A 23750-nucleotide genomic window follows, 5' to 3' on the forward strand; every position below is an offset into this window, starting at 1 on the left:
GAATGTTATAGGAGGCTCAGGGCTTGCATGCGGGGATGACCCAGAGGGAGGATAAAGGGAGGAGGGAGGTGGGAGGGGGGTTCAGGAGGGGGAACTTATGTAAACCCGGGGCGAATTCGTGTCAATGTATGGCAAAACCAACCAATATAATATTGTAAAATAATTTGCCCCCAATAAAAAATAAATTAAATACCAAAAAAAAAAAAAAAACCACACTAAAACCAAGCAAATTAAGTGCTGTGTATGCATACTCTTTCATGGTAAAAAATAAAATAAAATAAAATAAAAAAATAAAAAGAGAAGTAAAAGAAATTTCAGTTACTTTAATTTGCACATTTAAAATTTCTAACACTGAAATATTTTACATTTGTTAGCAATTTTGATTATTTTTATCAATGCTATATTCTTTGTTTATTTCTTATATTGGATTTTTCCTCAAAGATTTTTATGACCATTAACTTTTAAAAATTAAGCACCAACAAAATGAAGATACATTTCCCAATTTATTTGCCTTTTAATTTGATTTCCCTGGAGAAGGAAATGGCAACCCACTCCAGTAGTCTTGCCTGGAGAATTCCATGGACAGAGGAGCCTGGTGGGCTACAGTCTATGGAATCGCAAGAGTTGGACACTACTGAGCAACTAAACCTAATTTGATTTACCTAGTTTATTTCTAATATTTTAAAATGTCATATTAGCAAATTGATCAGTTTTCTGTTTTCCATGGCTTTTAAACTTGAAAAGCCCTTCCACATTCCAAGATCCAACAAATATTTACCTACATTTTCTAAAATGTTTATGGTGTGATATCTTTATAGCTAAAGTTTCAGTTCAGTTCAGAGTGCTCAGTCGTGTCCGACTCTTTGCGACCCCATGAATCACAGCACGCCAGGCCTCCCTGTCCATCACCAACTCCCGGAGTACACTCAAACTCATGTCCACAGAGTCGGTGATGCCATCCAGCCATCTCATTCTCTGTCGTCCCCTTCTCCTCCTGCCCCCAATCCTTCCCAGCATCAGAGTCTTTTCCAGTGAGTCAACTCTTCGCATGAGGTGGCCAAAGTATTGGAGTTTCAGCTTTGGCATCAGACCTTCCAATGAACACCCAGGATCGATCTCCTTTAGAATGGACTGGTTGGATCTCCTTGCAGTCCAAAGAACTCTCAAGAGTCTTCTCCAGCACCACAGTTCAAAAGCATCAATTCTTCGGCGATCAGCTTTCTTCACAGTCCAACTCTCACATCCATACATGACCATGGGAAAAACCATAGCCTTGACTAAACGGACCTTGGTTGGCAAAGTAACGTCTCTGCTTTTTAATATACTGTCTAGGTTGGTCATAGGAGTAAGCGTCTTTTAATTTCATGGCTGCAATCAGCATCCGCAGTTATTTTGGAGCCCAACAAAATAAAGTCTGACACTGTTTCCACTCTTTCCCCATCTATTTCCCATGAAGTGGTGGGACCAGATGCCATGATCTTTGTTTTCTGAATGTCGAGCTTCAAGCCAACCTTTTCACTCTCTTCTTTCACTTTCATCAAGAGGCTTTTGAGTTCTTCTTCACTTTCTGCCATAAGGGTGGTGTCATATGTATATCTGAGGTTATTGATATTTCTCCCAGTAATCTTGATTCCAGCTGGTGCTTCTTCCAGCCCAGCGTTCCTCATGATGTACTCTGCATACGAGTTAAATAAGCAAGGTGGCAATATACAGCCTTGACGTACTCCTTTTCCTATTTGAAACCAGTCTGTTGTTCCATGTCCAGTTCTAACTGTTGCTTCCTGACCTGCATACAGATTTCTCAAGAGGAATCCATTAGAAGAAATGGAGTAGCTAAAGTTTAAGTGAAGTTAAAAATCTGAAGCAGTTACTCTTTAAGTAAGACACATTTCTAAATTGGAAACTGGTATTTTATTGACTCTCTATGATGTGCTACACACTTACTGTACCCTGAAAGTTTGCAAATGAATATTATTATTTTCCCTCCAAAGATGATACAGCTCAAGATGAGAAAGGTCAAACTCAAACTTGCCCATGATAATACAGACAGTGACCAGTGCAACTAGATAAACATAGACGGGATTAGCTGTGAGACGTGACTGGCTTTGAAGACCATGCTATATACATTGTGGGTGTTAGCTTAGTGTCTAAAATGTCAGCTCACAGCTGCTGCTGTTTAAACTTAACTGATTTCTCCAAGTTTCCTTTTCAGTTTCCAAACTCACAATGCCATTCAACATAATTTAAATTAGGTGAAGGGAAAAATTGTGCTACATTTTCTGAAAAATAAGAATGATGTTTTTCTCTTCTTTTAGTCTCACTCCCACTCCCAATTTTATTAATAAGCAAATACAACAACAAAAAAAAGTCCTGAATTGTTTTACCTATCTAACTATACCATTACACTAAAGTCTGTACTAGTACCGCTCAGAATTTTCTCTGATGATATAAATCTTCTATTTCTGCCCTGCCCAATACAATACTGTGTCACTGGCCACATGTGGCTATTGAACACTTAAAAATGTGGTTAATGTAACTGATCAACTAAATTTTTAATTTACTTTAATGAACATCAGTTTAAGGAACCACTGGCTACTAAGTGGCCAGTGGGTAGTGTTTGAACAGAGCTGATGTTTAAGTCCTTACAATTAAGTACCAAAGGCTTTCAAACCTCAAACTTTAAACCTAACATATCTTCCCTGATATTAGTCCTTTGTCAGCAAAATAATCGTAATTTAGCATCTGGTTCACTTAACCAGAACAGAATTACTAGTGACATCTACCAGTTAGTATCTCCTCCTGGGCTATTATTTCTAAAAAAGAAAATGTATAGACTTACATAGCACATGCATGATTTATGTTAAAACTGCATGCAGTGGGTCTTGCCAAGTGGGAAGGATTACAGTGTCTGCATCATTGAACCCTAACTTTAACCTGTCTGGGTCTTTCACATCTCTATCCAAATCTCCCTGAAATCCTTAATAAAAATGGGAGGTGCCACCAGAAATTATTGAAGGTCTAGAGACTGCTATTTTTCTTTGAATATCCACCAGTCACTTCACACTTCTAGAAAACAAAAGTCATAAAACTCCCAAATAAGAGTGAAAAAAAACAAAAGTAAGAGGCCAAGATGTCAACAGAAAAGATACACTTTTCCGAATTGAACTGGTTACCAAAGAGTCCTTTGATTCAAAGTAAATGAAGTCATTTCTGTATCTTGGCAATTGTAAATAATGCTGCTATGGAGATCAATCCTGGGTGTTCGCTGGAAGGACTGATGCTAAAGCTGAAACTCCAATACTTTGGCCACCTCATGCGACGAGTTGACTCACTGGAAAAGACTCTGATGCTGGGAGGGGTTGGGGGTGGGAGGAGACGGGGACGACAGAGAATGAGATGGCTGGGTGGCATCATCGACTTGATGGACATGAGTTTGAGTGAACTCTGGGAACTGGTGATGGACACGGAGGCCTGGCGTGCTGTGATTCATGGGGTCCCAAAGAGTCGGACACGACTGAGCGACTGAACTGAACTGAACTGATGCATATTTGGGTGCATGTAATGGCAAGCCACTCCAGTACTCTTGCCTAGAAAATCCCACGGATGGAGGAGCCTGGTAGGCTGTAGTCCGTGGGGTCGCTAAGGGTTGGACACGACTGAGCGACTTCACTTTCATTTTTCACTTTCACACATTGGAGAAGGAAATGGCAACCCACTCCAGTGTTCTTGCCTGGAGAATCCCAGGGACGGGGGAGCCTGGTGGGCCTCCGTCTATGGGGTCACACAGAGTCGGACACGACTGAAGTGACTTAGCAGCAGCATTGTATCCATTTAGTGTTTTGGAGGATTTTTTTAATATATATAGCGAGGAGTGGAATTGCTGGGTCATATGGTAACTCTATTTTTTAGTTTTTTAAGAAACCTCCATACTGCTTTCCACAGTGGCTGCACCAATTTACCTTGCCATCGACAGTGTCCAAGGGTTCCCTTTTCTCTACATCCTGGCCAACAATTGCAACTTGTGGTCATTTTGATGATAGCCATTCTGACAGGTGTGAGGTGATATCTCATTGTGGTTTTGATGTGTATTTCCCTGATGATTAGTGACACTGAGCATCTTTTCATGCACCTGTTGGCCATCTGCATTTCCTCTTCGAAAAAAAAGTCTAGTCAGTTCTTCTGCCCAGTTTTCCCAGCACCAATTATTAAAGAGAGACTGTCTTTTCTCCACTCTATATTCTTACCTCCTTCCTTATAGATTAATTGACCACAAGTAGATGGGTTTTTTTCTGAGCTTTCTGTCCTGTTCCATTGATGTGTGTATCTTTTTTGTGTCCATCAATAGATACAAGGATAAGGAAGATGCGGTATGTACATACAATGGAATACAACTAAGTCATACAAAGAAGAAAATTTTGCCACTTGCAGCAACATGAGTGGACTTGGAGGGCATCATGCTAAGCGAAATGTCAGACAGAGAAAGACAAATGCTGTATGATATCACTTATATGTAGAATCTAACATATATACAAACTAGTGAATATAACAAAAAAGAAGCAGACAGAGATATAGAGAATAAACTAGTAGTTACCTGGGAGGGGGGAGGGGCAACATAAGAATGAAGGAGTTGGAGCTACAAACTACTGGATATAAGATAGGTTCAAGGGTGTATTATACAGCAAGGGGAATATGGTTGATATTTTGCAATAACTCTAAATGGAACATACCTTTTAAAACTGTATAAAAAATATGAAACAAAAAAAATTTGATATAGCAGTTAAAAATAACCCACTCCAGTATTCTTTCCTGGAGAATCCCATGGACAGAAGAGCCTGATGGGCTACAGCCCATAGGGTCACAGAGTCAGACATGACTGAAGCAATGGAACACACACAAAAAATAAACACACAGACACATTTAGGCAGAAAAACAGTAGATGAGGTCCCTCCTTGCAATGCGGCCCATCTTTCCCTCCAAGGTTGGCCTGCCAGGAACTTGCTCTTTCACTGCAAATGGCCAGCCAACTGTTTCCATCCTACTGCTGCCCCAGAGCCTTTAAGGTTCGCCTCTGGTCTCTAAAGGTAAGAACCATTTCTGTCTGGTTCCCAGAGAATCCATCTTTGACTTCGAACTGTGGTGCCCTGTTCTGACAAGGCACTCCTTTTCCAAAGTTTTTCACTGTTTGTGGACCCTAAAATTCTCCCCATACTTCTACTCCATCAGTCTTTACACTGGATGGTTTACCCATAGCATCTTTGGAAACCAGTTGTGAAAAACATAGGCTACTATTCTCAAAGTAGGAATGAAGTAGCTGCTGAACAAATGTTTTGTCAATGACTCATAACCCGGGAACATTTAAGTTGCTGAATGAACGGTTAAGCCCCTCCCATCCAGGGAATTGATGTCACCATCACCCACTTCAGGGCAGTGTCACAACTACTAAAATACCTTAAATGTCTGTGACAGGAATAAGATTTTTGAGGCATTAAGTCAATATCTTTTTTGTTTCTGGTGATTCATTTTCCCTAGTTGTTCTGGAAGTTACTACTCATTTTGGACCCTGGACCAGAATTTGATGAGAACAAGAGCCATCACTGCACTTTGTTTAAAAATGAGGTCTTAAAAGATTATAGTTAGACAAAAGTCTAAAAACAAACACTCCAGTTTTGCAAAAGCTCATTCTTGCTGAGAGAAAAAGAAGAGGTCAAAAAGGAAATACGTGTATGGTCTGATGAGCTGGATGTCAGAGGACTGCTTCTAGGGGAGAAGGGAGAGATAAGCAGTTCTTAGCCCCAAGAAGGGATTAATTGCTAAGCCCCCAAGGCAGCCTTCCTGTGCTGTGAAAGGAGCTAAATGAGAGATAAGGGAGAAGGGCAAGGGCTAGACCTGGGCTCAGGGGCAATCAGAGAGGTTTGGGGGGAAATGCGTGAAAACAGTGTGAATGGGAGAAATAGTCAGCCACTCATGGATTTCCAGCAATCCTGCCCCAGGGGAATGGACCTGGCGCCACTTCAGGCCCCATGAGTCTCACACACTGTAGTGTGGTACTAAGATGGCAAAGAGAGAATGGGACTAGGGGGAAGGCAGGATATAGGTGCCAAGGGAACCATCGGAATGGATGTGGCTTGGAGACAGAGTAGAGAAGCCACAGACCCATGGAGACTACGTGAATGGACCAATGGACATCTGCAAGGGACACCAGCACATTATCTGAAGTACATGGGGTTAATCATACCTCTACGAACAGCAGATCCTGGGGGGAGTTGGCTCCTCTGCAGAAGTCTAGGGGCATAGGGGGCAACTTAGGGACCAGAGGTTCTCCTTCCTTTACCTGGCACATAGTCCTCTAGTTTAGAACAAGAAAAGAGAGGGAGATTCTTAAGACAGGAGAAACTGTCCTGTAAGAAGGTTTGAACTTTGAGTGGACTCAGTATTTACCCCAAAGAACTTTTTAACCTGGAAAGAATGAAAATTCTCCTCACTGCAAACGGGGGCTCCAAGTAAGATGAGCTCAGGGAAGGGGAAAAAAATAAGATGCATTTCTTCATTTTTTAATGTATTCTGACTCATGGCATATGAATTTTTACCCCACTGCAAATACATCACTATTTTTCTATCAAGGTTAAAAGGAAAATGTGCTTCCTGCTCCCCATATTACAAGCAATGATTACTGGATTGCATCTTAAATCTAGAAAACTCACTCATTCAATGCACACTGGGTTCTTACTATGCACCATGCAATGTGAAAGTTCTGTGAGTCCAAATTTAAAATATAATGTTCATTTGGGACACTGTGAACAAAATATCTTCACTGCCAGAGAAAATAGAAAAATCCTTAGAAAGATGACACCTGTGTTAATAATATATATCATGTTTAATAATAGTAAATCACAAAGGTCTTCACCTTGCTTCTAAGAAGACTCCAAGCCAAGCTTATGCATGTACTCACTGGTTAGCAACTGAGTCTTTTTTCTTGTCTGACTGCTGTGGCTAGGATTTAAAATATTATGTTGAATAGAAATAGTGACAGTAGATATCCTTGTCTTATTCCAGATGAATGGATGTCTAAATTACTACTTTAGTCCTTAAAATTAAGTAGCATCTCTACATGTAAAATTATTCCTAAAGTCATAATATACCACTATTAACAACTTAAGTTTATTTGGTGGGTTACAGTGAATCACACTACTTTACTTAACGTGGGTGGCAGACAGGGCATTTATTACATCCATTCTACAAATGAAGAAATGAGCTTCCCTGTTCAACCATCTTTCTGAACCAGGTCTAACTCATATCTTCAGGTTTTCGTACTTATACCACTCTTTATTGGCTATCACCATTCCTGGGATAACAGATTTGATCTTTGTCCCTTATGTAAAGTGGATTCTGTTCACTTTAAAGTGGAGTAGAGTTCCAGATCCCTTTGTACAAATTCTCCTCTGATCAACAGCCTTGCCCACACTGATCTTGCCTTCCTCTCAATGCCCTCGGCATGTCTGTCCTCTTGACATAGCTATCTGATCATCTATCATGCTTTTCCCTGAAAGAGCTCTTTTTCTGGTACTCACCATTCGGTGTGTTTACATCTTGTTGCCCCAACTAGACACGGCTCTTCAAAGATCTTTTCCTATCCAGCCTCTCATATTCCTTTGCAGAGTAGTTGGCACACCACAGGACCACATTTATTTCCAGATCCTCTGATTGGCTGAAAGAATTCTCTTCCTCTCCTTTGAAAGGAAAAGAGCCCCTGAAGATCCCTGAACCCCAGGACAAGAGAAAAACTCTAAAAAGCAGGCAACCACAGTGAGAGGGAATATGTCTTGCTCCATAGTTGTTTTTAATGACTATCCCTGTTGAGACCCCAGCAATCAAATGTCATTTAATTCAGTCCAGTGAACATTGGATGATTTCATCCTTCTGACAAGAGTGCTGTTCTGTATTTAATGATTGAAATATACATGCATGGGTTGCAAACATTATAGTAATGTCGTTATATTAAATCAATGCATTCCCAGACTATTCCTATGTCTTACACAAAACTATCAAATGTAATTGGGCTTTCTGACTGTGACACAGCCCATCAGCTCCAAAGTGCCTTCTTTATTTCCTTTTCTTAAAAAGTACATTCAATCTACTCTGGACTTTCCCGTCTGTCAGTGTAGCTTGAGGTGACTTCCTGCCATGTCAGCTGACCATGAGTCACGTCACTGCTACACGTTAGCGAGGCTGCTTCTGCATCCTCAGCAACTAGAGGAACAGAAGGATGGACATGAGCTATCAGACATTCCCCCTTCCAGGGGCACTGCTTTTTTTTTCCTGTTCATTTGAACCTCATGGCTATAAGGGTTGCCCTCCCGGTCCTAGCTTTGTGATGATGCTTCAGAAGAACAGGAAAACCAGTTTCCTCCTTTCCAGAAGGAAAGTACATTTTAAAAAATCCATTTCTGTCGTGCATGAATCATTTATCTGGGCAACCCCTTTCTCTGAGGGGGTCCTTCCTTTGAGCCACACTCCGGGGATGTCTTCAGTGAGGCAAATGCTAATGACCAAAGTTCTAGTTCTGGGACTTAGCGTGATGCAAGTAGAGTTTAAAAAGAAATTTCAAAATCACAGGAAGGGAGCTACAAGGGTAGATAGGGTAGATAAGAAATACAAAGAAGATAACTTCCTGGATTGGGGAAGCTCTTGGAGCAAAATTAAGAGTAAGGAACTTCTAGGAAGTTGAAGGAGTTTAGAGACTGCTTTCAGTTCAGTCGCTCAGTTGTGTCCGACTCTTTGCGACCCCATGAATCACAGCACGCCAGGCCTCCCTGTCCATCACCAACTCCCAGAGTTCACTCAAACTCATGTCCATCGACTGCTTTAGGCTTCTGCAAATATCTTACATACTATTTAGTATGAGAATTTAAAGTCCTCTTTCGAAGAGAATAAGGGAACTGTGACACTAATCTATCCCATCTGATGCTTTTGAAAAAAAAGCCAACAAAACATTATCGTGATGCACTCAGCAAATGTAGATGAATTTTAAAATGTTTTTTTTTTCCCAATTAGGATAGTGACATAGCAACCCGGTTACACTGTCATCACATCTGATTTATCCAGAGATATGGCTTGTTAGCAATGTCAGGATATTGCCTTGGATTTCTGTTTGTTTGTTCAATTTTGTTTTTTCCCCCTTTCCAGGGGTTGTTGGTATGTAAATGATTTGGAGGAGAAAAAAGCAGGTAAATTAGAGGTGGGAGTAGAAGAGTGAACTTATGCTCTCTTTTATGATCCTAGCAAAAGGTATACTTGCAGAGGGGTGGGAAGGAATTGGTCAGCCAAAATCCTCTTGAAATTTAAAGTAGGGGAGGTCACTGACCCTGACGTAGTAAAGTGAGAAAATGTCTATACGCCTCTCACAGTAAAATACTCCATCAGCATTCTGCTTGTTTCAGTATCACTAATGATTAAATTACCTGTAACCATTCTAACCAAAGCACCACCAGCTCAACTATTGAATATGTGTAATAGGAACAGATTGCAAGCTTCCATTCTGGGTTTTTTCTATGTCATCTCAATTTGAAACTTTCTTGTCCATTTACTGGACCATACATCTGATTATATAACCTGATACTGATTTTACAGAAAAGAAAAAAGTGTCAGTTTTGTTTTTTTTTAATCAAGGAAAATGAGGTTAATGTCCATCAAAGAAATAGGTGATGATTAATGGAAATTGGCTATTATGGTTTAATTAATTATGGTTTTAAAAAGATAGAAGTTTATGGTCTTCATATAGAAGTCTGAAGGTAGAAACCTAGATCTGCAATGGCAACTTTGATCCCCAAATATGTCAAGAGCTCAGGTTCCTTCCAGCTTTTTTTTCTATTGGTCCAAAACTATGGCCCCAAGTTCTGATCCAAGACATATATTAGTAGCAATGAAGACTAAGGGGCTTGGATGCCTGTGACATTGGTCTGTAAAGAAGGTTTCCAGAAGCTACCACCCACATGGCACTTCCCCTTGTTTCCCATTAGTCAGAAGTTATTACTTGGATACACCTAGCTACAAGGGAGTCTAAAAAATGCAGATTTTTTTTCTGACTAGCCTTGGACCCAGCCAAAAGCCCATCACTGATGAAAGCTATTTACTGGAAGTAATTTAATGTCTCAGCCACAGAACAAAAGGGCGTGATATATCGTGTAGACAGGTTCTACACACTTCCACATAATGTGCTAGTAAAGTCATCAGCCTTACTATGAAAGTTGGAAGACAAAAGTAATAATTCACACTCAATACAATAATTTATGGATTATTTGAGAGTTGTGGATAAGACATAGTTATCTATTAGTTCTATAACATCATAGGTATATATAACTACTTCTTTACCCCAAACTTTTCTGGGTTGATGATACTATAGATTCATGTTGGTGGGATAAATGTAGCCATTAGCATCTTAGATCAGCACTTTTAAGCCTGAAAAGAAAAGTATATAGGCAGATCAGGGTCATATCTTTAGAGCATTCATTGAAGTTAATTCATAGCATCCTGTTTTGGAGAAATTTTTATCAGTGCTTTCATGTATACTTACATATCATGCTTAAATAAAACATTTCAGTTATCTGTATTCCTTCCCATAAGATCTAGTGATATAGGTACTCCTCAAACACCCATTTCATCTAAGTTAAGAAATTTCAGTAATATAGATTTGGGATTCAGTACTAATGGAGTAAATTGGAAAGTTCAAAATTTTATTAAGGAGTGTTGTGTTAGTTACTTCCACCAGGTTCCTCTGTCCATGGAATTCTCCAGGCATGAATACTGGAGTGGGTAGCCATTCCCTTCTCCAGGAGATCTTCCTGACCCAGGGATAGAACCTGGGTCTCCTACTTTGCAGGCAGATTCTTTATGATCTGAGAAGCTCTACCAATTATTTAGAGTAATTTACTCTAAGATTATCCCTGGCTCATATAGAAATAACCCAAAACCTCTGGAATTTAGACATCCTAGCTATTTCTGAACTGCAGATGGAAACCAGGTGATCATGCTCTAGGGCTGAACCTGTCATTCCTAAAAAGGAAATAAATAACTAAACTTGAAGTGGAATCTTAAGGAAATAGTTTCCGATTCTTTCAATTAAAATGAAACTAACTTTTCAGGATAACATTTTCTGTAGAAAATTTTTATAGGTCCTTAAACATGACTAAACCCCCAAACCAGGGAAAAGCTAAAATTCTGTCCTGACTCAAAGGCAGAATTCCACTACCTGAGTCACCTACAGCGCCCTGGATTTTGCTGAAAGGAGCTCCAGGCAAGGACTGGGCAGGTTTGGCCATGTTCTTTTACGAAATCAGTTGATGACACAGTCACAAGGACTACAGCTCAAAGGTTACGGGTTGGGTTGATGCCAACCCTGGTAAGATGTCCTCCATGCGGTACAAGGAACTGTAATCTCTTTAGATATCAAGACACTCCTTTAGTTCAAACATCTGTGTTGTCCGCTTTTGGTAAAAGCACCACTTTCAGCTCTAGCCTTTTGTGATAGCTAAGGGTGTTTAGTCCACTTTGGCTCAGTTCTGTCCTTTCCTGGTATTTATGGAAAACCCAAGTTCATATTCAGCTGCATTTGCTCATTTTCTGTTAATCCTTTCTCTCGCTCTGGCTTGCTTCTAAATTAAGAATCATTCTTAAAACCATAGCATGAAAGTGAGCCTAAAGTAGCCATCATCTAGAGGAGCCTGAGACTCTTAGACTATGAGAGCTATGAAAGCATTTAAAGATCACCTCTTCCAAACTCAGTTCAATGGAGTTAGGGTGCCCACTTCAGTGCTCATAAGCAGAAATTCAATCAGACCTGGACCTCAGAAATTTTCAATGCAACTTTGATCCAGTAATTACACATCTAGGAATCTAGTCTTCAGATAATCTGAAAAACATACAAAGACATTCATATACAGGCACACTCCTCCAATTAATGAGGCAGCATATCAATAAAAAGATGATCTTCTAAAGTGATGGGGTATGTGTAAGTGAAGGAAACACAGAAAGAAAATGCCCAGGAGCCTATTTTCACAGCGGTTACCTCTAAGGAATAGGATTGGTTCACCAATAGGAGAGGAGGAGGGCCATTCACATTTTATTTTATATACTCTTTTTAATATATTTTTTCAATGAAACTGGTTATGGGTAAAAAGAACACAGGTGTGATTCCCTGGCTCTCATGACCATCCTCTCATTGAAAGTATCAGTGTTAACATTTTCCCACCTTAATAAATATGTTTACCAGTTTGCCTTTTTCCCAATATTCAGATAATATAAGCATATTCTACATTCTTTCCTGTTGGCTAATGCTAGAATTGTGAATTTTTAAGAAAGATTCAGTCTAATAGAAAATAATCTGTTTTCTCCACCAACATTCCCTGCAGCCTGTGGAGGTCATGTGGATGACAACATGGGAGTTGATAAAACTGGGCTCTTTCTTCTCTTACTATAATACTCTGTCAATGAACTAGTTATGAACCTTTGCTTGAGAGTCTTTTGTTGAACCCTGCATGTAGAGATGAGTCCTGGCCATGGTAATATTCATATTGTAATTCAACTTTCCTCCGGGCTTACCCAACTGCACAGATAACAAGAACAACCCCGACTCAAGTTTCCCTGGTTCTTTCCATAGCCTGGGGTCATGGGACCTTTAACCCCATGAAAGGTAAATTTCAAATATTTCTGACGGTTCCTAGAAGGTGTCTTCCATGCGCTGCTGAGTAAGATCCCTCCACCAAACCAGTCTAAAGCTCTCCTGGACATGTGATGGCGATCACTGTCCCCTGCTTGGCACTTCCATTTACTTTGGCAGCCAAAGCCCTGGAAATCAGAGGTGTTCAAGTTGCTTGGCATTTTCTTTTAGGTAGGAGGTGTGCTTCCTCCTTCCCACCCTGACTCCTGCCCAATCCCAGTGATGGTACCTAGCAGTGCAGCTTCTGCCCCAGTATGTTATAGAATTATTAGTGATTCAGAAATTCACTTTCTCTTTGTAGTTCCCCTCCCTTTCAAAGGACTCAGGCTTTCATTCTTAAATGTGTATTGCCAGCCTACTCTGGGCAGACTTGTATAATATGTACAATAACAGATATTGCTGAGGACCCTGAGAGCATGGACTTTTCAGTCACTTCATGGAGAAAGACAATAAACAAGGAAATAAAAGCAAATAAATATATAACTGCAAATGGAGACAGGTGCAGTGAAGGAAACAGAGAAATAAGGAAGCAACTTCTTTAGGTAGGATGGTCAGAAAAGACCTCCAAAGTAGTACATGCATCCCCAGTTACATCTGACTCTTTGCCACCCCATAGATTACTGCCCACCAAGCTCCTCTGTCCATTGTATTTCCCAGGCAAGAATACTGGAGTGGGTTACCATGCCCTCCTCCAGTGGATCTTCCCAACCCAGGGATCGATTGAACTTGAGTCTCCTGCGTCTCTTGCACTGCAGGTGGCTTCTGTACCTACTATTCTTTACCTTCCCCAGAGCCATCTGGGAAGCCTTCTGAAGAAGAGATAGTGTACATAACAACTGAGACATTGAAATGCCTAATTTGGGCAAAAGGAGGAGAGGAGATTGGGGAGAGAAGAGAAATAGGAAATGGAAAGTGGAGGAAGGGCTAACATTTTTTAATTATTGGGAAGCAGGAACATTTTAAGAAGTTTACATATATTATTTCCTTTAATCCTAACACAATCCTATGAAGCAGAATGACTGTTAGCCTCACATCACAGATGAGGCAAATGAAGCATGAAAAGGGTAAGTAAGTAGAAAGGCAGAACTTGAACGCAGGAAGCCTAAGACACTAAGGGAAGAAAGACTTTGGGATATTTCAATAACTTACAGGCCAGTGTGGCTGAAGCAGAAGGCAACAAGGGGAAACCAGCACCTGATGGAGATGGCAAGGCAGGCAGGACTAGACCATGCATGGTACATGTTCTTATTTCATTCCGCAAGCCTTTCATGGTTAGCAGTACTCCAAAGGAACAGTAGTGTACTGAAGAACCAGCTGTGGGCATGAAAATTACTTATATTATTTTTGTATGCAGAGGTATTAGGAAATGAGCGTGCTTCCCTTCTGTTGTGCCTAACACAGGACACTCAAGATCCTGGAGAATGAATTACACTTTCTGGCACATATGTTGACTTGATATTTAACTTAGAAAAGTGCAGTGTCTCTCAGTACTTACCTGCAGCAACTCATCCTCTGTGTTATGGGGGGCCAAATTAAGAGCATTCTGCTTGGGGTTGAATCCTGAGTTAATAAACATAGAGATGAGGAAGAGCAAGAAGAGGAGCTAGTTGTCAGAGTGAGCTGACCCTCTGCAGGCAACCAGGAGTTTTGCTTCTATGTGATCAGCTCTGAACAACAGAGCTTGCTAATGGCCACAGGTTACACCCTGGATCTTCTCTTCATGCTACCTTACTTGGGCAATAAGCCCTGGAGATGAAGATGTACTGGTGTACCCAGTACAGAATAAGAATGAAAAGGGGTGAAGTGACCTCTTTTCAAACTCCAGTGAGTTATATTAATGGGAAGAAAGAAAAAATTGCCATCTTTCCATCCATAAGATCAGCTTTTTGTTTTCTTGCTCTCCAAAATCCTTTTAGAGAATTCTTCCACCTCACAAGAAAACCCAAATTTGCTGCCCCCCTCCCCGTGCCCCACCAAATGAGAAGATGAAGTCAATCTAATCACTTGAGCTTGAGCCTAACCTCAGCTCTAGTCACATACATTAGGAAGCTCAGACAGGGGATTTCCCAAATTCTGTTTGCTTGCAGTGATAAACCCTTGTTGGTTAGTGTGTTCTTCCTTCTTGTTGAATAGTGTAACCATCCATCCACAATGACCCCCTCTCCAGCAGGCCCTCAGCTTCTGTTTGGGGATCCATGTGATTCCTGAAAGGCTGAATCCATCTTGGTGGGAAGGAGGGACTACGTGGCCTGGGCTAAGCCATCAGTACATCTATCCCTCATCACCATGACTGTGCCTGAGCCAGTTCATTCAGAGGGACCCTCAGGACTTTTGTTGGAGCTGCAAGGTGAGGCTTCCCCATCCCTCCTGCTGTACTTGAACTAGAAGTCCTGCAGTTAGAGCCACCAGGGCCCACAAGAGAAACCTAACTTAGGATAGCATTAGTCAGTCAGTCAGTTCAGTCGCTCAGTCGTGTCCGACTCTTTGCAACCCCATGAATCACAGCACACCAGGCCTCCCTGTCCATCACCAACTCCCGGAGTTCACTCAAACTCATGTCCACAGAGTCGGTGATGTCATCCAGCCATCTCATTCTCTGTCGTCCCCGTCTCCTCCCACCCCCAATCCCTCCCAGCATCAGACTCTTTTCCAGTGAATCAAACTCACCGCATGAGGTGGCCAAAGTATTGGAGCTTCAGCTTCAGCATCAGTCCTTCCAGTGAACACCCAGGATAGCATAGCCCCTAGGTAAAACAAAACTGATAGAGAAAAGAGGGAAGATCTGGGTCCTGGATGACATCATTGAGATGAAGGACCCCACCCTACCAGAAACCTGAACTTTTCAGGAACATGAGTTGATTAAATTGAGTTCAACAAAAATTCACTGAGTGACAACTTACATGCCAGATATGATATCAAACACTTAGAATACATGAAACAGACAAGAATCACTGTTCTTATTCTGGAGACAATAGACAATAAACATAACAAGTAAACTGGTAGTGTGTTAGAGGGGAAAAGGAAAAGAGGAGCAAGGTAAGGGTGTAGATGGAGACAGGGTCTCTGTGGTTTAAACTGGAATGAGCTGTGTCTCTTTGTTACTTGCTGTCTATTTATTGCTTGCAAATGAACACCTTGTACATGCATGCTCGGTTGCTCAGTTGTATCAAACTCTGCTACCTCATGGACTGTAGCCCACAGTTCCTCTGTCCATGGGATTCTCCAGGCAAGAATATTGGAGTGGGTTGCCATTTCCTTCTCCAGGGGATCTTTCCAACCCAGGGATGGAACCCAAGTCTCCTGCATTGGCAAGCAGAGCTGACTGGGAAGCCCCAAATAAACACCTTGCTGTGCTGTGCTTAGTAACTCAGTTGTGTACAGTTCTTTGCAACCCCATGGACTGTAGCCTTCCAGGCTCCTCTGTCTATGAGAATTCTCCTGGCAAGAATACTGGAGTGGATTGCCATGCCCTCCTCCAGAGGATCTTCCCTACCCAGAGATCTAACCCAGGTCTCTCACACTGCAGGTGGATTCTTTACCATCTGAGCCACCAGGGCAGATAAACACCATAGGACAAATACTTGAAATATCCGCATGCCCACCCAAGCAAATATGGAGATGCAGAAATTATAACAGATACCCCAAAGAAATAAAAGGAAGGTTAATTATATTTGTCTAAACATCAGGAGGGGAAAAAGGTATCTGAATTCAGGATAAAGATTGAACTAATTCATTTCAAAACACAGATCCACATTTGGGGGCAGGATGTGGGGAAACCCTTGAAACACTTCCATTTCAAACCTGTAGCACTTTGATATAAATGACAATAGTTTCCTGAAGCAGCAAGATTCTTGTACTCCCACTGTTTCTGCTTCTTGACATACAAAAACGCTCACCTGTCTCTGTTTCCAATTTTGATTGATGGAAAACACAGCAAATGAATGTCAACAGTGCTTCGTAATTTAAGATGTTAGGTTCTATGATTCATTTTCCCAGGGACCAACTTGTAAGAACTATGATAAAGCCAAACTTTATCACAGAACTAAGTTGAAAGCTAAGAAGCAAGAAAGCAAAGAAGAAAGAATGAATGAGAGAAAGAGCAAATTACCTTAATATAGAGATGTCTGCTCCCACCCGCCTTTCTGAGTACGTGGCTAGTGGCTTCCTGTAAAGGAAACTTTTTGTCGACTCTTGTCTTCATTAGTTAAGAGTGGCATTCCCCCCTTGTACTACTGTGCAGTGTTGTGTGAAAGAAGAAACCATCACCATAGAGACTCTGGTCACTTGAACACTAGCAGGGTGGCAGATACTCTGTCTTTTACCACAGCACTTGCTTTTCAGTGGGTATCTGTTTGCAGGCTGCATGTTTTTAGATCCAATGCCAGACAAACTAAAGTTATGCTCTGATAGTGCCAAAAGACATTTATAAACATAACTAAATTGGTATTGTGGGTTTTCATGCAAATACATTGTGCTCTTACCAGTTTCAGGTCTCAGGCACCAACCTTCCCTAGACACCTCAGAGTTTAGCCTCAGTGAAGCTAAACTGCGGAACCCAGTAGGCAGAGCCAGGGAGAAGGGATGGGGTAGAGAGACAAATACAGAAGGTTTCCTCCCCTAAAACCTAAATGACGAAAAATACCTGACCCACTTCAGGAAGACACACTGTCACTAGAATAATATTGTTTCTATGTTTGTGAAAAGAGGCATCTTCAATCATTGGGAAAGGAAAGATTTTTCAACAGATCATGTTGAGACACTGGTCAGTCTTTTGGCAAAAGAAGATCCTCCCAACCTACCATTAAATTCCCAGTGGCTTCAGAAAATTGCAGAGGAAGGTAAACTGTCAAACTCATTCTATGAGACCACTATCACCCTAATATCAAAACCAAAGATGCCACAAAAAAAGAAAACTACAGGCCAATATCACTAATGAACATAGATGCAAAAATCCTCAACAAAATTCTAGCAAACAGAATCCAACAACATATTAAAAAGATCATACATCATGACTAAGCAGACTTTAGCCCAGGGAAGCAAGGATTCTTCAATATTTGCAAGTCAATCAATGTGATACACCACATTAACAAATTGAAAGATAAAAACCATATGATTATCTCAATAGATGCAGAGAAAGTCTTTGACAAACTTCAACGTCCATTTATGATAAAAACCCTCCAGACAGCAGGCATAGAAGGAACATACCTCAACATAATAAGAGCCATATATGATAAACCCACAGCAAACATTATCCTCAATGGAGAAAAATTGAAAGCATTCCCCAATAAAGTCAGGAACAAGACAAATGTGCCCACTATCACCACTACTATTCAACATGGTTTTAGAAGTTTTAGCCACAGCAATCAGAGACAAAAAAGAAATCAAAGGAATCCAGACTGGAAAAGAAGTAAAACTCTCATTGTTTGCAGATGACATGATCTTCTACATGGAAAACCCTAAAGATACCACCAGAAAATTACTAGAGCTAATCAATGAATACAGTAAAGTTGCAGGATATAAAATTAACACACAGAAATCCTTTGCATTCCTATACACTAACAATGAGAAAACAAAGAAATTAAGGAAATAATTCCATTCACCATTGTGATGAAAAGAATAAAATACTTAGGAATAAATCTACCTAAAGAAACAAAAACCTATATATAGAAAACTATAAAACACTGATGAAAGTAATCAAAGATGACACAAATAGATGGAGAAATATACCATGTTCATGGATTGGAAGAATAAATATAGTGAAAATGATTATACTGCCCAAAGCAATCTATAGATTCAATGCAATCCCTATCAAGCTGCCAATGGTATTTTTCAGAGAACTGGAACAAATAATTTCACAATTTTTATGGAAATACAAAAAACCTTGAAGAGCCAAAGCAATCTTGAGAAAGAAGAATAGAACTGGAGGAATCAACCTGCTGGACTTCAGACTATACTACCAAGATACAGTCATCAAGACAGTATGGTACTGGCACAAAGACAGAAGTATAGATCAATGAAACAAAATAGAAAGCCCAGAGATAAATCCACGTACCTATGGACACCTTATCTTTGACAAAGGAGGCAAGAATATACAATGGAGAAAAGACAATCTCTTTAACAAGTGGTGCTGGGAAAACTTGTCAACCACTTGTAAAATAATGAAACTAGAACACTTTCTAACACCATACACAAAAATAAATTCAAAATGGTTTAAAGATCTAAATGCAAGACCAGAAACTATAAAACTCCTAGAGGAAAATATAGACAAAGCACTCTCTGACATAAATCATAGCAGGATCCTCTATGACCCACCTCCCAGAGTGATGGAAATAAAAGCAAAAGTAAACAAATGGGATCTAATTAAACTTAAAAGTTTTCACACAATGAAGGAAACTAAAAGTAAGGTGAAAAGACAACCTTCAGAATGGGAGAAAATAGTAGCAAACAAAGCAACTGACAAAGAATTAATCTCAAAAATATATAAGCAGCTCATGCAGCTCAATTTCAGAAAAATAAATGACCCAATCAAAAATGGGCCAAAGAACTAAACAGACATTTCTCCAAAGAAGACATACAGATGGCTAACAAACACATGAAAAGATGCTCAACGTCACTATCAGAGAAATGCAAATCAAAACCACAATGAGGTACCGTCTCACGCTGGTTAGAATGGCTGCTATCCAAAAGTCTACAAACAATAAACACTGGAGAGGGGGTGGAGAAAAGGGAACCCTCTTACACTGTTGGTGGGAATGCAAATTAGTACAGCCTCTATGGAGAACAGTGTGGAAATTCCTTAAAAAACTGGAAATAGAACTGCCATATGACCCAGTAATCCCGCTGCTGGGCATACACACCGAGGAAATCAGAACTGAAAGAGACACGTGTAACCCAATGTTCATCACAGCACAGTTCACAATAGCTAGGACATAGATGTCCATCAGCAGAAGAGTGGTTAAGAAAGCTGTGGTACCTAAACACAATGGAATATTACTCAGCTATTAAAAAGAATGCATTTGAATCAGTTCTAATGAGGTGGATGAAACTGGAGCCTATTATACAGAGTTAGTAAGTCAGAAAGAAAAACACCAATACAGTATATTAACTCATATATATGGGATTTAGAAAGATGGTAACCATGACCCTATATGCGAGACAGCAAAAGAGACACAGATGTAAAGAACAGTCTTTTGGACTCTGTGGGAGAAGGTGAGGGTGGGATGATTTGAGAGAACAGCATTGAAACATGTATATTACCATATGTGAAATAGATCACCAGTCCAAGTTTGATGCATGAAACAGGGCACTCAAAGCTAGGGCACTGGGACAACCCTGAGGGATGGGATGGGGAGGGAGGTGGGAGGGAGATTCAGGATGGGCGACACATGTACACCCATGGCTGATTCATGTCAATGTATGGCAAAAACCACTACAATATTGTAAAGTAAATTAATTAATTAATTAAAAAATTCCCAGGGGCTGACACCCCAGGACACCTGCACATAAGGGCACACACACACAGAGGCAAAGAAATCTAACTGTATACATGCCAAAAAAAAAAAAAAAAAGCTGAATATTTGATCACTGGTCATGAAAGGATTGTAAGAGTCATGCAAGAAATCTCAAGGAAAATGAGGACAGACCTGATCATATGAAAATATTAAACTTAAGAATATACAATGAAAAAAAAGAAGGAGGAAAATACAAGCAGAGGAAAGCAGAGAGGAAATTCTTCAGTGAATATCATAATAATCTAACATCTTTAAAATATAGTGTGTAAAAAGTGATTGCAAAAACATGAAAATTCTGGAATAAAAATGGGCAAAGGACACCAAACAATTCACAATAGAGCAATACAAGTGAATTTTAAAATAGATGAAAAAATGTCCATCTCTAGATTTAAGGCAAAATTGAAACAGCTGAGGGGAAACTTTCTTCATACCAAGTTAGCAAAAAAAATCATTTCTAATAGTGCTGATAAGAGTACAGTGAAACAGGAAATTTCATTCACTACTAGTAGGAATGTACAACTTTCTGGAAAACAATCTGTGTTTTCTCAAGAGGGCTCAAAAATGTTTATAGCCTTTGACCTAGTAATCCTACTTCCAAGAAGTTATCATCAGAAAGTAATTTTAAAATTCTAAGATAAAATTCCAAATAATCACTGCTTGTGAAAACCAGAAGCACCCAAAAATGTCCACTATTCATTTCAAGGGGCTTCCCAGGTGGCACAGTGGGAAAGAATCCACCTGCAAATGTAGGAGCTGCAAGAGATATGGGTTCAATCCCAGGGTTGGGAAGATCCCCTGGAGGAGGAAATGGCAACCCACTCCAGTATTCTTGTGTGGGAAATTCCATAGACAGAGGATCCTGGCAGGCTACAGTCCATGGGGTCACATAGTCAGACTCATTTCAATATCTTACTGAGCACCTGCTGCTGCTGCTGCTAAGTCGCGTCAGTCATGTCTGACTCTGTGCAACCCCATAGACAGCAGCCCACCAGGCTCCCCCCGTCCCTGGGATTCTCCAGGCAAGAACACTGGAGTGGGTTGCCATTTCCTTCTCCAATGCATGAACGTGAAATGTGAAAGTGAAGTCGCTGAGTCGTGTCTGACTCCTAGCGACCCCATGGACTGCAGCCTACCAGGCTTCTCTGTCCATGGGACTTTCCATGGGATTGAGCACCTAATATGTGTCAAACATTGAGCTAGAACAGAATCCAAACACAAAATAGACATGGCCCTCATCCTTGCAGAATTTACAATCTGGGTGGAGATAAGTAGTTAACCGAGTAGTTACGACATTTGCTGCAAGACCTCAGAGGAGAGGGAACCTAACCAGAGGAAGTGACATTTAATCTAAAATGAGAAAAATGTGTGAAGTTAACCAGAAGATGGGGATGATAGAGGGAAGAACATTTCAGCAAAAGAAAACAGCATATGCATGACCTAGAGGAAAAACCGGCTAGAGATACTGGAAGTTCAGTAGAGCTGGAGCAGTGAGGCAGGAGCCAAAAGGTATCAGGCTGTAAATCACGTTACAAAGTTTATATTTTATCCTAAAAACAATGGTTTGAAAATTATGTCACATTCATTACATAAACACTTATTAGGAGAATAGTTTCCATGTTGTTTATCATCTGTTTGTTGTTTTCTGTTGCTTAGTCACTAAGTCATGTCCAATTCTTTGCAACTGCAGCCCGCAGGTTCCTCTGTCCATGGGATTCTCCAGGCAAGAATACTGGAGTGGGTTGTCATACTCTCCTCCAGGGGATCTTCCCGACCCAGGGATGGAATTCATCTCTCTTATGTCTCTTGTATTAGCAGGTTGGTTATTTACCACTAGCACCACCTGGGAAGCCCAGGGAAGCCCTGCTGCTACTGCTAAGTCACTTCAGTCGTGTCCGACTCTGTGCGACCCCATAGTCGGAAGCCCACCAGGCTCCCCCGTCCCTGGGATTCTCCAGGCAAGAACACTGGAGTGGGTTGCCATTTCCTTCTCCAACGTGTGAAAGTGAAAAGTGAAAGTGAAGTCGCTCAGTCGTGTCCGACCCTTAGCGACCCCACGGACTACAGCCAACCAGGCTCCTCCATCCATGGGATTTTCTAGGCAATAGTACTGGAGTGGCTTGCCATTGCCTTCTCCGAGGGAAGCCCTAAGGAGACTCAAAAGAATACCAAAGGTAATTTTACTCTCTTCACCTTCTCAAGCACATGGAAATCTGCAGATCCAGGCTTTGCTCATCTTCCCTTCCTTGAGCAACTCTCACCCTTCCCTTCCAACTCAACTTAGAGAGTCTTTGTGTTTCTAAGTGCCAATAAAGAGAGCCAAGACTCTATTGGCGGAATAGGACCTAATAGGAAACAAACTAGAATTGCTTTCCTGGGGAAGGAAGAGACAGATGTGAGGGAATGGGTTCCATCAAGAAGAGATCTTTCCAGATTGGGAGAATGGATGTGATGGTGATAAGGGGAGCTAAGTGTTCAATATTAGGTACCAGGTCTTGAATTCCTTAGTAAAGATATGAAAATCTACCCAGTGGGAGGACATTCTGTGTGTATCACTAGGGCATGCAAGAAGCACAGGCACAACTCTCAAAGGAGACTGAAAACCAGAAGCCCACATCCCTGGGTTTAGCCTGTGTCAGGCTCCAGGGTGATAATGGTGTGTGTGTGTGTTTATATCTCTAAGAGAATGATAGAATCATCTGAAAACACAAGGGAGGTTAACTTTTCCAAAGAACTTTTGGTGAGTGTGGTCAAGACAGACTTCTGACTTAGAGATGGAATCTGTGATCCATGCAGGATGCTTATGAAAAAAAAAGAAAAGAATGTTGATCTTCTGTTACAAATAATATAAATGTTTTATAACCAAAAAGTGTATTTATGAAGAGCATGTAAAAATTAAACCAAAAAAACAACAAATTGTATAAAGAGTATATTAACAGCTTTGCTTAAAATATACAGACACACACATGCACACAGAGTCAACAAAATGCAAGAATATAGGCTATTAATGGCAGTTATCGCCAAGTGACTTTTCTCCCCTCTGCTTTAAAGCATGTTCCAAACTGCTGGATACTTATACATATATATATATATATATCTGCTTTGGATATATTTTAATCATTTAAAAATGTTAAAATCTGAGTAGAATAAACCTAGTTTAGTTTTTGGCCTATAGTAGTAGTACATAAGTAACATTCATCAATAAATGAAGCAACTTCATCACAAGAGTGTACACAGATTGTGAAAATTATTCAAATGTTTTTGACCTATACGATGTGGACATAGTCCATTGACTGTTCTCAATGACTAACCTGTAATCATTTTCCTGTTTGGGGGGTCAAATTAAAACAAGACTGATGCTACGCCTTTGCTCTCAATGAACAAATAAGAAAAATTACAAAACATTTATTGTTTTAAAATCTGCATATCTGCAGTCTTGTCACTACTGAGTTTTCAGGCCTGAGAAACAGGGACACAAATTTATACCTACTTTCTTTTTTAGATTATTAGTCATATGAAAATTTAGCAAA

The 23750-nt window shown here is 40.5% G+C and overlaps 1 long non-coding RNA gene across 1 annotated transcript in view; it reads right to left on the minus strand.

Moving 5' to 3' along the window:
- The window catches only part of LOC129561002 (uncharacterized), a 35206-nt gene extending 18303 nt beyond the window's left edge, over positions 1–16903 (minus strand). The window contains exons 1-3 of the long non-coding RNA XR_008686905.2: positions 16821–16903; positions 15380–15456; positions 13862–14026 (exon numbers count right to left, since the gene is read on the minus strand). This is a non-coding gene — a long non-coding RNA (uncharacterized LOC129561002). The remainder of the gene's footprint in view (positions 1–13861; positions 14027–15379; positions 15457–16820) is intronic.
- Between the last annotated feature and the right edge of the window lie 6847 nt (positions 16904–23750).

Source organism: Moschus berezovskii, chromosome 10 (assembly GCF_049115385.1).
Source record: "Moschus berezovskii isolate FMDL1 chromosome 10, NW_MosBer_1.0, whole genome shotgun sequence".
NCBI lineage: Eukaryota > Metazoa > Chordata > Mammalia > Artiodactyla > Moschidae > Moschus > Moschus berezovskii.